Consider the following 12,473-nt stretch of genomic DNA (forward strand, 5'->3'; position numbering starts at 1 on the left):
TGTCGTTGAGGTATCTAATCAATATTTAAAATAATCAATACAGCCGACGCGGAACTCTTTGATAAACCAATGGAAGATGAAATAAGCTTACACAATTTGGAATCTTATGTCAAGGTGATAAAGTTACAAATACGATGTGATATCTTATAACGCAACACGCATGTTTTTCTGTCACAGATTATTCTTAATTATGAAATATTGTTTACAGCTTAAATTTTTCTTAGAATTATTTAGGGAAATAAATATTATCTGTTGACCCGGTGCCTTAGTTTGTTATGTATCAACTTCCGACTTTAAATTCCGTTATTATGTTATTTTTCCTAACTCTATGATTACCTGTATTTAAATTGACGGGTGTCTTGACTATGAAATGTCGTTTAAACGATAATCGAGTTTGTTGTAAGTTGTTTTATGCAAATTAAGTAAGTGGTACGGTGTTCTTTTGGCCTTGGTTATTTATTCGTACGAAGGAAAAACGCCTCGTTTTTGTTCATTTTTTTTACTGAAAAGCATACATCGTGTGCGACTTTAAAACGTCTCTTAAGTGACTTTGAATGCTTTGTTCATCACGAACTAAGTTCTTTTTAAACTTTGATTTTAGTTGGGTGGATTTTGAAATTCTTGAAAAACTTGCAATAGTTTTTTTTAGCTAATTTTTGTCATAGAGTATATAGGGTGTTCTATAGTTGTTGTTGTATTGTTTTTATAATTCGTGTTATGTTGCTTTACCTTTTGAGAGAAAATGATTTCAAGGAATTCACAACGTTAGTAAATAAAATCTTGAACTTTGACCACACATATGGTCAATCAATCAATATCATTCAATGTAAATAAAGAGAAATAAACTTATAACTTTCTCGGAGTTATATAAAATGTAATAGTTAGAACTGGATGTAGAAAAGAATTGGCATCGGAAGCCGCGTTGTTAATTAATTTATGTCGATATTCCTCTTGTGAATTAGTCGACTTCGGTCGACAGTCGGTTATCGAATTAATGGCACAAGCACGCCCTCTGAGCAAAATCGCCGCAATTTACTCGTATTTTGTTGAAGATGTCTATATTGCTTTTGAGTATTTTTAATCTGTAAATCACAGTAGCTTTTAGTAATTAATTATGTACGGTTTAATTTGAAAAAATCTTTTTTGCATATTTAAGAAAAAATGTTTACAAGATTCAGTTCTCAGAATTTATTCAACATGGTCTGTTATAGTTTTTTTTGATAAGAGTTGCGATTGATGTTGTTATCATTAATAATATAATGATATTATTGAGTATGCTATAATTAATAATTAAGCTTTCTTGTATGGGAAATACAAGTTACCAAAATTGGGAAATCGTTTAACCGCTAAGGGTGTCTTGTGAAGATATTTATCCCATTACCGTATTTCGCTTTATTATTTTTTTCGATTGCATCCGTAAATGGCGTGAGCGGATTGTGCGGCTGTGTGCAGTGTAAACGCGAGCACGCAGCGCCCCACGTGCGCGTAGATCTGCGATATCGTAAGCTGACTCACATTCGATGTTTTTAATTTTGCAAACATCGCCAATGTTTACTCAAACAGTTATGCGGCATACATTTCTCTGTAGACGTTTTGGACGCGAACTAGCCGCGCCGTTCTCGACCCCCTCGACCTTTATTCAAAGTACCAGGGATTGATCATTACCATTTTAAGTAGAACCTTGAGTGTGACTGTATATTGTGCGCTCAGAGGTATCTCTTGACTGGTTAAGCTCGGTCGTGGGATGCCCGTTAGCCTAGAGGTCATCGACAGGTGCCGATTCGCTATCGACGAGCATGGATTGCCCGTTTTGGTCGTGCATTGTTAGAGATAACAGACGTGTCCCGTTGCGGCCCGCTCTGACGCACTTATCAAACTTGATTGGACGTCAGCGGTGGACTGGAATACGAAACGAGCCAATTACCTCTCAATAATAAATATCATAAATGATTTTATAATACAATTTTTGTTAAATTTTTTTAATTATTCTGTAGACAATATTTAACACCTTGAGAAAAGAATCGACGACAGAAAAATGTCGCTGCCAGTGACACTTCGGTATCTCGAAACGATGTCGATCATTTAACAAAGCGACGTCTCGTGCGAGTCGAGACAATAATTCAACGTGTCCCGATCGCACGAGTAATTGCTTCGGCTTCGAACCTAAAAATATATCAGCTTTAATACCCTTTAAGTTTCTACAAAAGCCCAAATTGATTCTTAATAACTTACCCGTCAATGGAAATGCCAAAAACGTCCAAGCAGCCAATTTGCATACAATTTCAGCGCGCAATTACTCTTCCGACTACAAGTATTGCACAGAGCTGGTATTAAAAAATAAAACTCATTATAATAATATTCATCTTCGTATTAATAACGACGCGACGCATGAAGTTATAAAATTGCAAATTACATGCTTATGTCAGGAGGTAAAAATGTCTTACCGGCACATACAATTTCCATTGTGAAGGCTTCGCTTCGGGTAAAGCTGTGTTTGCGTAGACTTTATTGACTTTGAGATCATATTTCTTATTAAAATAAGCATGCATCGGTCTTCTCTTGCTATTAATTAAAAGTAACATGCCGTGCTGCATGAATAAAGGCGACCACTATTGTGTTCGTAGTGAACTCATTACTGGCATCGCCTCGGCATCTTTATGGCGCCTCTTTGTTTCGCGTTTTTGTTATAAAATGTACGCGGCCTGTTACGCGACCCATTTTCGTAGTTAAGCGTTAATTTGCATCCGCTGGTTTAATTAAATGTGTTGGTCTAATTTCTATATAATAGTCTGCTTCCTATTATTAAAGCTTAATAATTCACGCACAAATATAAAATTGTATTTTACATTGCAAGTCCCCATTCGAGAGCTTTATGGTTTCACAAAGGCAGGGCAATGTGGCAGAGCAGTAGAACAGTGCAATATAGCTATTATTTTAATGCATACTTCTAGAATTATAATAGCAGTACTGACTGCTTAACTGTTCTACCTACGTGTTTAAATAGCTTTAGTAGTTTGTTATAAGTTTGTGATGTTTTAGCAGTAGGCAAGTTGAGTGCGATAAGGGTGTAATGGTCGCTCTCAACGGCTCATTGTGTCGCGTTCCTAGAGCTGCTTGTTATGAAAATGTCACTGCAACAATTAATAGCATTCGGTCTAACGACTACTGAGTCGGATAAGTAATTGCCTACTGTGTGACGACTTGTTTCTCGCTATACGATGCGTGTATATACTCGTAGGTACTGTGAATTGACTATACTGTGTACAAAGTTTGCCTCTATGCGTAAAATTATGTTTATTACTTAACTGAATAGAGTATTTAGAATCCCTTATAACTATAACTGATACAAGTGCAATACTTTGACTTTTCAATATACTGTACTCACTATACTGGAGTATAATTATAATAATAACGCAACATAACTATCTGCAATTGAGGTATGGTCACTATACTAGTCAGGAATCCAAGTGCGACATCTGCTTATATAAACAAAGTCAATAGAGCAACCGTATCCATTGATTATTCTGCAATACCCAAGCATTTTGGATACCGGAAATGAGGGTAACACCCTGTAATAACAGTACTAGAAAATATTGTTCTATACTAATTATTTTTACTATAACCGGTTAAGTTGTAAAGAAGTTCTGATTTTCTCAACAAATTATTCATGGAAGTAAAATCTGAGCACTAAATTGTAGAGTAACGTTATCAGGTTGCGTTTAGAGCGTAGCGTTATCATTATATCTCAAACTGAGCTCGTGACTCGTTATCTCGATAATTTCACGGGCGATTTATGATTTTGTTCAGCCAGCGAAAATTTTTTCCCTCGTCCGCGGTAAAAATGCACGGCTATTATTATAAGGTTGGTGGTTCCCACGAGTTTATTTTGTATTCTTGATATGTAAAGAAATGAGAAATGATGTGACGGCCCGTTAGCCGCGGTCACCATAAGGTTAATGACGCACAGAAAGCATAGCGAATTGAAGAGCGATAAAATAAAACAATGTAATTAGGTTAAATAACGCCACAGAAGTTAAAAAATAGATATCATAAGATATGGCGATTACTCTTCTTAATTTATCCTTTCATCTTTTAGTTCCTCTTGAATCAGGTTATAAGTCTCACAAATCTTCAAACATCCAGAAATGGCATTGGCTCTTTCATCCCCTAATTATGACTGATATAGTGCTTGACCTTATTTATCTTTGAGTACTGTTAGGTGATAAATATTGAATCTAGGCACTATTGTAGCACATTTCAATGAACGGTATATCCTAGGTATCCTATGAGGCCTGTCTAGTCGTCGATCAATCTACGTGAGGTATAATTGACAGAGCGCAGCAGCGGCGGTGGCGACCGAATTCGGCGCGTTACCGTTAATTCGGGTCGCGTCCGCCGCTCGCGATTTATTCGCGACGTAATCGGGTCCCTTACGGTAAACTCGATCGCTTCTCGTGATGCCAATGCGTATGAGTTAGGTGCGCTCCGTTTTGTTATAGTTACGTATGTTTTATTTATGTTTACTTATGTTTTTTGTTTTGATTAAGCTATTTTTGACATTTGTGACATTGATTACTACTGTTCTCAGGCGTTTCAAGTTTACAAAGAAGCGAATAAAAGAAATTGTGTAAGTTTATATGAGTTAAGCTAACGGCAGTGATTGCGCCGCAATCCATTTCCCCATTCGCTTTTCCCATCATCGTGTTTACCGTTTGAGAGGTAAAAATGCACTTAATGTCGCTAGTTAACCTTTAGCGTGCGCAGATGTTCCCCTGCGGCGCCGCCGGTGATTGCGGAAGTGTTGCGGCACGCCGCTGCTCCCCCCGCCTGCTCACTGCTTGCCCGCCTGCCCGCCGCACTATCGCCTACATCTGCAGTCACAACTCCTTAAGGGCCGCTCCACACAGTCTTTGTCTCGTGCCGTGTACACATGTGACATTTGCTGTGTTTGTCGTCATTTGCATACTGTTTATTGTGTTGATATCGCGACCATCTTAAGGCCTCGCTGACGGCGGCGCCGTAATGACATCATCCTATATTTGTTCCTGTTCGTTAAACCCGACACTCGATGTTGACACGTCCTGTATTCGTGCTTAATTTATTCTCGGCCGACACTACATTTGGCTTGATTGCTTTTAAATGTCCATGTTAAATGCGATCACAAAAGTTTAACGTTTTTAAAATGTTTCTCTTCCGTATTGTTTCTGACGGCAATGTGTTTATGTGATTGCGATTTACATTACTCAGTGACTTTGATGAGGGTATTTTGTCTGTTTACAGATGAATCAGAATACGCTTTTCGCTTTTAATATAATTTTACTACAGAAAAAAAACGTGCGCCGGGTTACTCTGATAGTAACTGGGCATTGATAAACATTTTAGAATTTATCTTCGACGACCTACTATATAAGTAAGCAACTAAACAATAAGGAACAAAGATACGATAAACGATAACAATCTCTATCAGTAGTCACGAGAGAGCTACTGCTTTTAGTTCTAATACCTAGTTCAATAAATGTTACTGAGCGTTTTAACTGCGGTCTAGTTTCTAGAGCTTGGTTATTAATTAATCGTATTCGTGTTTGGAATCAGTGGTAGTGATAACAATGTATTCATTGGTCACGGGCTGCGGTCGGTGTCACGGCGGCGACTCGACGGCGTCTCGGCGTCGACTGGGCGCCGTCGCGTTAGTCCATTGCCCAGATGCACTTCCTCGACCCAATTCCTGTGTGCAATCGCGTGATTACGTACACATGTACTGAGTCCTTATTTTATTTGCTTAATATTAAATTAATTCCATTATTGTTTTATATTGCTTACATTATTATTATTTTTAATGAGTTATTATGGCTTGTTATGAGTTATATTGGTTTCGTATTAACATAGCTTTAAAGCTGGTCAAAAAAATGCATTATTTATAGGTAAGAAATTAAATTTGATTAACTTAAAATAATAATTGGGTCATGTATATTATGATGGATAACATTATTCGCGTTTCTCGATAACATAATTGTATCTTGTCATATTAAAATAAGTGAATGTTGCACTTAGTGGTATAACCTTGTGCGGTGTTTGAACGCGACCCGAATCCGACACCGATAGTAGATAGTAGACACGATCTCGTAAATGCAACAGGCGTCATGTTTGTAGGGCTGACGGTGAGCGGCTGCGAGGACGCGGTGGTCACGGCCTGTGTGACGGCTGTCGCACGAACTGCTGTCGGTTCGACTCCCGTGCATTGTGCAACGTGTAGATAAGTCAAGGTCGATTACGGTTAAATAGGAAAGTGTCAACATTTGATTATATCAAGGCCTTGACAGTTTCACACCTAAATAATAGTAATAACGCAGAATAAGGGCACCGTAGTCATAATATTGAGAATTACAACGTCATGGGCTATTATTATAATTTTATACACGATTTCTTGACGTATTTCTTTGAATTAACACATGACACAATGGTAAATCTCTTTATTTTCATTCAACTGCTAGTAGGGCTGTAAATCATTGCATCTGACACATTTTTATTTATACGACGGTGACATGCAATTTAGTAAGCGTCATAACTGATGATACGTAATGACTGAGCTCTTCTCTGCGCGCCGCAAATTATCTCTTATTATCGGTGTTCAAGTTTATTAAGCATTTAACTTGTAACTTGAGTAATTAAACAGTTTATACAGGTTGTAATCGTTTTGACTTATTTAGATTTTTAAATAAGAGATATATCTGATATTTTTTCATTATGTTTTATTGTTTTTACAGTGGTAAGTCAGTTTTTAAGTGTAATCATCATCATCATCATCAGCTATACGTCCCCACCGAGGGGCTCGGAGCCTACCCTAAGTTCAGAGTGATTAGGCCATAGTCAACCACGCTGGCCAAGTGCGGGTTGGTTGACTTCACACATCTAATTGAATTTCTTATCAGATATGTGCAGGTTGCATCACGATGTTTTCCTTCACCCTAAGAACGTCGGATAAATTTACAGATGTAAATCGGAAATCGAAAAACACATTGGTACATGGCGGGATTCGAACCCAGGACCTGTAGATTGCAAGTCAAGTGCTTTATTGTAATATAAAATCAATATTATGACCGCATAAAGTATATTTGTTGCATAATTTTTATGTTATTGTTCATTTTTTAAATCACTTATACTACAAACAGAAATGTTAGAATTGGTTTTAATTGATTATACTATAAAATAACTACTATATACCATTCTCACGGTGGATTTATAATCTATTTTCAGTTTATTAATATTCATATTGCATTGTATTAAAACAATCAAATAAACTTTCAATGTATTTAAAAATGTGTAAATATAACGCGTCAATAGCCTAATGGTTAAGGGTGCGGATTCCCGATCACGAGGTCGGGGGTTCAAATCCCGACATTCGACTATTGTCGTAAACCATATTCTAGCACAAGCATAGAGCTTAGTTGGAATGGTACAAGAAATATTAGTAAATTTACAAAAATCTGCTAATATTTTTTATTAAAGAAAATAACATGTCATTTTATTGATTGCATTATTTTTTCAATTCACTTTTAATGTTGGAATGATAACAAAAGTATACTAATTTCGTTATTAATAGTAAATTAGTTTCGCTTTGGGCATCTGTCACGTAGTCGGGAAAACCGCGCATTCGAAATCCATTTGTGCGTCATTCAAAGCTAGGACCATTAGTTGGAATTGGCGATTTTGTAATTGCGGCCGATTCAGTAGGCCTATTTTATCATGATTATAAAGACCAACAAGCAACAAGAATCAGTCTTATTTGTGCTACGTCGCGATCAATCAAAGCGCCTTAGGCAGCGGTTGTGTACAATTATGATGAATTATTTGATACCAACCTAATTCACCTTGCGAAGGGGAGTCGACAACTTTCGCTATATCATAACCATGAACTTTACTTGAGCATTTGATGTATATCCCCTCGAGTCTAAGCACAATCGAGATGTCAGTATCGATATATCGGATCCTTGAACGTCATTAACTCGTATTGTGCAAGCGAGCGTTCTGCGCCGAATCGAATCGGTAACAATTCGTCGGCGCCCTTTCCATCCTATTGCCCATTGATTGTGAAACTATTTTTAATCATTTCAAGGAGTTGATTGAACGCTTTGATGTCTTATTGTCGGCGCTTTGATTAAAAGGTCAAGTTAAACTTATAAAAGAATGTGCACAATTCAAATTGATTTTCTTTTAAAAGTTCTATTTTTGACAATGACCTTTAGTTTTGTTTCGTAACGATTAATAAGGAAATATAATTCTATATTTTTAGCCGACTACAAAAAGAAGGAGGTTATGAGTTTTTCATCTGTATGTTTTTTTTTAGGAGATAAAAACAGTTTAACATAGTTTTATCTTTATGTGCCCTTTTACAAGAGCTGATAAAATATTCATGTCTTATAACGCATTAATTAAATTATTTCTTTTGAAACATTCAATGAATAAAACATTCCGATCAAAGTCTTTAATAACATTCAAGGGCCAGTGAGATTGACCCAGTTGTTATATGGCGCTATTAGTTGGTTTGTCCATCTGTCCCATTAAGGGCTAATTTGTGTTTATTAGCTGTGATTGGTTGGCGGGTCAGCGGCGCAATCGTACGACCGACCTATCTTCACGGTGTTTACGTCACGTATTCTCTACATCGAACACGTATAGAGACGTGCATATATTCGAATTGCGAGATCGATTTTGAAATAAAAAAAAACGATTTTTCGATTTTTTTTAAATTAAAAGGAAACTTGCACGCATTACTTTAACTATTATTTAACAATTAGACTAATATTGCTAATATTTTTTTTTGTTTCGTTACAGGTAATTAGCATGTTTTGTTCATCGTTCAGGATCGACTTGCGATTTAGTTGTATTGTAAGTATAACAAACCTTTCTGTTGAATACGTTATTTATTTATCGTATATCAAAGTAAAAAGGTGTGGTAAAAAAGGACCTCGAAAATAGGAGGTTGACATTTATGTTACATAAATCACGTCGAGTATTTGAAAGTGACCGTAAAATGATATGACATTGAAACTGCATTGAAGCATGTTTTTTTCTAATTCCAGTGATGAAACACGTAATTATCATCAGCCAGTATTCGATATAGCTTGCGTAACTTTTTTTTTCAAAAGAGTACATTTTGGAAACTGCCCTAGGGATAGCTAATTGCTTTTCACATAGAGACCATTGCTAGACTTGCCCAAATTAACAAGTTAAGGTAAGTGGATATTAACTAACAATTTTACTAGGTGTTTTTCATATGTGTAATCTCCCTGGTACAGTAACTAAATGACAGTTTGTTACACAATGATTCCTATCTTAATAGCATCTAGAGATGACAGTGGCAATTAAGGACGCGCTGATTTGACATGTTGATGACCGCTTGACAACTAACATAACTCCACAATTATAACGTCTTCATAAATTTTTGACTTTGTAAATAATGAAGAAGAATATGAAATTAAAAATAATAAATTCTATTCATGATTATATTTAGAAAGTAAAAATATGACAAAGAAACAACAAAGAATATAATTTTAGTACTTATTGCTAAGCCATGTTATTCGATAAATTTTTATGATGCAATAAAACAGTGTTCGCATGTTCGACGATAAAAACTTATAAGTAAATTGCAAAACTGACCATATGTACGCAGTGTGTTTTAAAATTCTTGTGCGAAAATATACAAGAAGGAATTCGCACGGCCCAAGTATTCTTTATTTATGTAATAAATTATGTTTACAATTTGTTGTAGTATTAAGTTATATAAATTGTCTAATAGAAATTATTAGGCTTAATTATATAGTTAGTGATAGTACAAAATGCGTGCAGGAATGTGCGTAAAATGTCTGATTTATCACATTTATCGAACTTGACACGACTTACGAACTTACGATTCTTTTAAGTAGTGTCTTAAACTCAAATTGCATCACGTAATAAAATTAAAAAAGAGTATTTTAAAAGCGCATTATATTGTAGGAAAATCTCCGCTTACCGATAGAGTTAAAACACACCCAAGTAAATTTCATTTTCACCTTTAATTAAGTTATATTCAACGTAATAAACGCCATTCAGTTTAACTAACAACACAATTCAGCGTAGTTATTCCGTAACTGCTACATAACTGCTAACAATTAAAGTTATTAATGCTATAAAATATAATTGTTTACTTTTTAACAGTAATTATTGTGGTGTTGTTTGATGATGTTACGAATGTGGCGATGATCGTTAAACGCTGCGTGTGTTATGTTGTAATTGAAAGTGATTCTGCTGCACAACTTTCTCCTGTTACGTTTATCGGGCGCTTTAAGCGCTATAGTTATCGTTATAGCAGTTTAGAGTAAGAGCGATTGTTCTAATTAGTGGGCGCGGCACGACGACCGCTGTTGCGTTAATTGTACAGATAACGGTTACACGTTATTGTCACTGCTTCGAGCAAATTATAACACTGCAACTGATTATGTCCATGTTTGTTAAATCGATCGAATATTATTTTGTAATTAATTTTGTTATACCACTCACTTTCAAATTGTTGTACGTAAATATGTTATTGAAAACAACTAAGTTTTTTTTTTATTAAATTTTACATTGAACAGTTATAAGTATATTGTCAATAGTTTCACGGAAGCATGACCGTGTTTTGGCCTTCGGTAGCGTTAGAGGAATAAAAAGTGTGCGACCTCACGTCGTATCCACTGAGTGGTTTGTGTCATGTCCATAAAGAACATCGCGTAAACATTGCAGATCGCACGCCCTCGCGCGTTACCTCTTGACCAAGCTAAAAAATGTTAATGTGCTTAACTTTATGGTATTGATAATTAAAGCTACGATATTATTTTGTAGCGTAATAAATTTTAATATTAAACATGGCGCCTTTAATTATATTACAGTTTATAGGCAAAGGTTTGGCGTTAGACGTTAAATTATTGGTGTTAATGATCTGATACAATTATTTCTCGGTATAATTATAGGGCGGTATTTTACAATTTACGTTTAGCCAAAGGACTTTTAAAGTTATTAAAATCATTTGATAAACTAAATTGATTTTACATTAATTAATGTGTAACTAAAACTTATAAAGTGTCAGTTCAAATAAAGACTTCAAAAAATTATCAAACTTAAAGAACTAAATGCTGTTGCCTTTCGTAAACTCATTTATCTTTTTGAATGTTGTATAATAAATTTAATTTTACGACATAAATTATATTTAAGTGGGTGTAATAAAGGAGTCAGTGGCTCCGGAAGGTTGCGAATAGCTCATATCGAGCTCTTAGCCGTGTCTATTCATTGTGTTATCTCGCAGGAGTTTGACGATGTCCTCCTAGCCTGAATCCTTTGCGATAGCTTCCTGTTATTATCAATAGAGACATGTCTAACATTGTGATCGCAATTGACCCTGATTGGCTAATATAGGCTAGCAAATTACTTTTCTTTTAGGTTATAGCTCAAAACTTTGCAACAAATTATGTTCAAGGAGTTTTATTTTAAAAAGAGATAACTGAAAAACCTACTCTTAATTAGGGCGGCAAACTATGTTGTACGTATGTGACTTTTTATTATATCTTACTCCTTATTCTTAGTAATATAAATGCGAATATTTGCATGGATGGATGGATGTTTGTTTGAAGGTATCTCCACAACGACTGAACGGATCCTACTGAAATTTGGTATACATGTATAAATACTCTGGAAGAACACATATGCTACTAATTGTTTTTTTTTTAATACCGCGCGGACGGAATCGTGTGCGAGATCTAGTTTAGTATAAGTACCTGACGCCTGGTCTAGTATTCAAGCCAGCTGCATGTATTAAATTCTCTGTCATCAGTTTGCGACTGGCAAATATTGCTAGGTTACGATTACCGCGCTCTGTGAGGAATTATCTGGATTTAGTGTGGGCTGCCGTGAGCCGCGGGCTTCTGCGGACTGTTATTACAACGCTATACTTATTATCTTTTGTCATTGCAATAGATAAACCCTTGCAGTGTCGCTTAAAATTATTATTTACTCTTTTCTATACTGAAATTAATCGTAAATGTTATTTACAAAGATTAATATGTAAGGCCTTTTCCAGTAATGCAGGTTTTTTGCAATGTCGGATTGACTTACGATTTCGCAATAAAACTAAAGATTATTAGCAGCTTACATCTTCCTGGGCTCGATTGCAATATTTTCATGAATGCTTAACGTGGTTTGGTTTTAATAGACAGCAAGAAATAGTGAATATTTTCTTTGTAACTTGTTTAGCGATAAGGTAGTGTTTTGCAGCCGGCGCCGGTCCGTACCACCTGCCCGCGTGCTCACTGGAGAGTTATGGGTCCGGATTCGGTGCCGCGCCGGCCATTGTGCGGATTGAAAGTCGAGACAAGCGCGCCTTGCATATTCATGGCGGCCGGCCCGGCGCCCTACATGCACTGCGCTCTCCTCAGATAATAATGCCCAGACGTTTTTCTAATCCA

General features: G+C 36.0%; 1 long non-coding RNA gene across 1 annotated transcript in view; it reads left to right on the plus strand.

The window, feature by feature from the left end:
- Positions 1-8,832: 8,832 nt before the first annotated feature.
- The window catches only part of LOC106127146 (uncharacterized), a 42,949-nt gene continuing 39,308 nt past the window's right edge, over positions 8,833-12,473 (plus strand). The window contains exon 1 of the long non-coding RNA XR_001228398.1: positions 8,833-8,886. This is a non-coding gene — a long non-coding RNA (uncharacterized LOC106127146). The remainder of the gene's footprint in view (positions 8,887-12,473) is intronic.

The sequence above is a fragment of the Papilio xuthus genome, unplaced genomic scaffold (assembly GCF_000836235.2).
Source record: "Papilio xuthus unplaced genomic scaffold, Pxut_1.1 DF824888.1, whole genome shotgun sequence".
Classification (NCBI taxonomy): domain Eukaryota; kingdom Metazoa; phylum Arthropoda; class Insecta; order Lepidoptera; family Papilionidae; genus Papilio; species Papilio xuthus.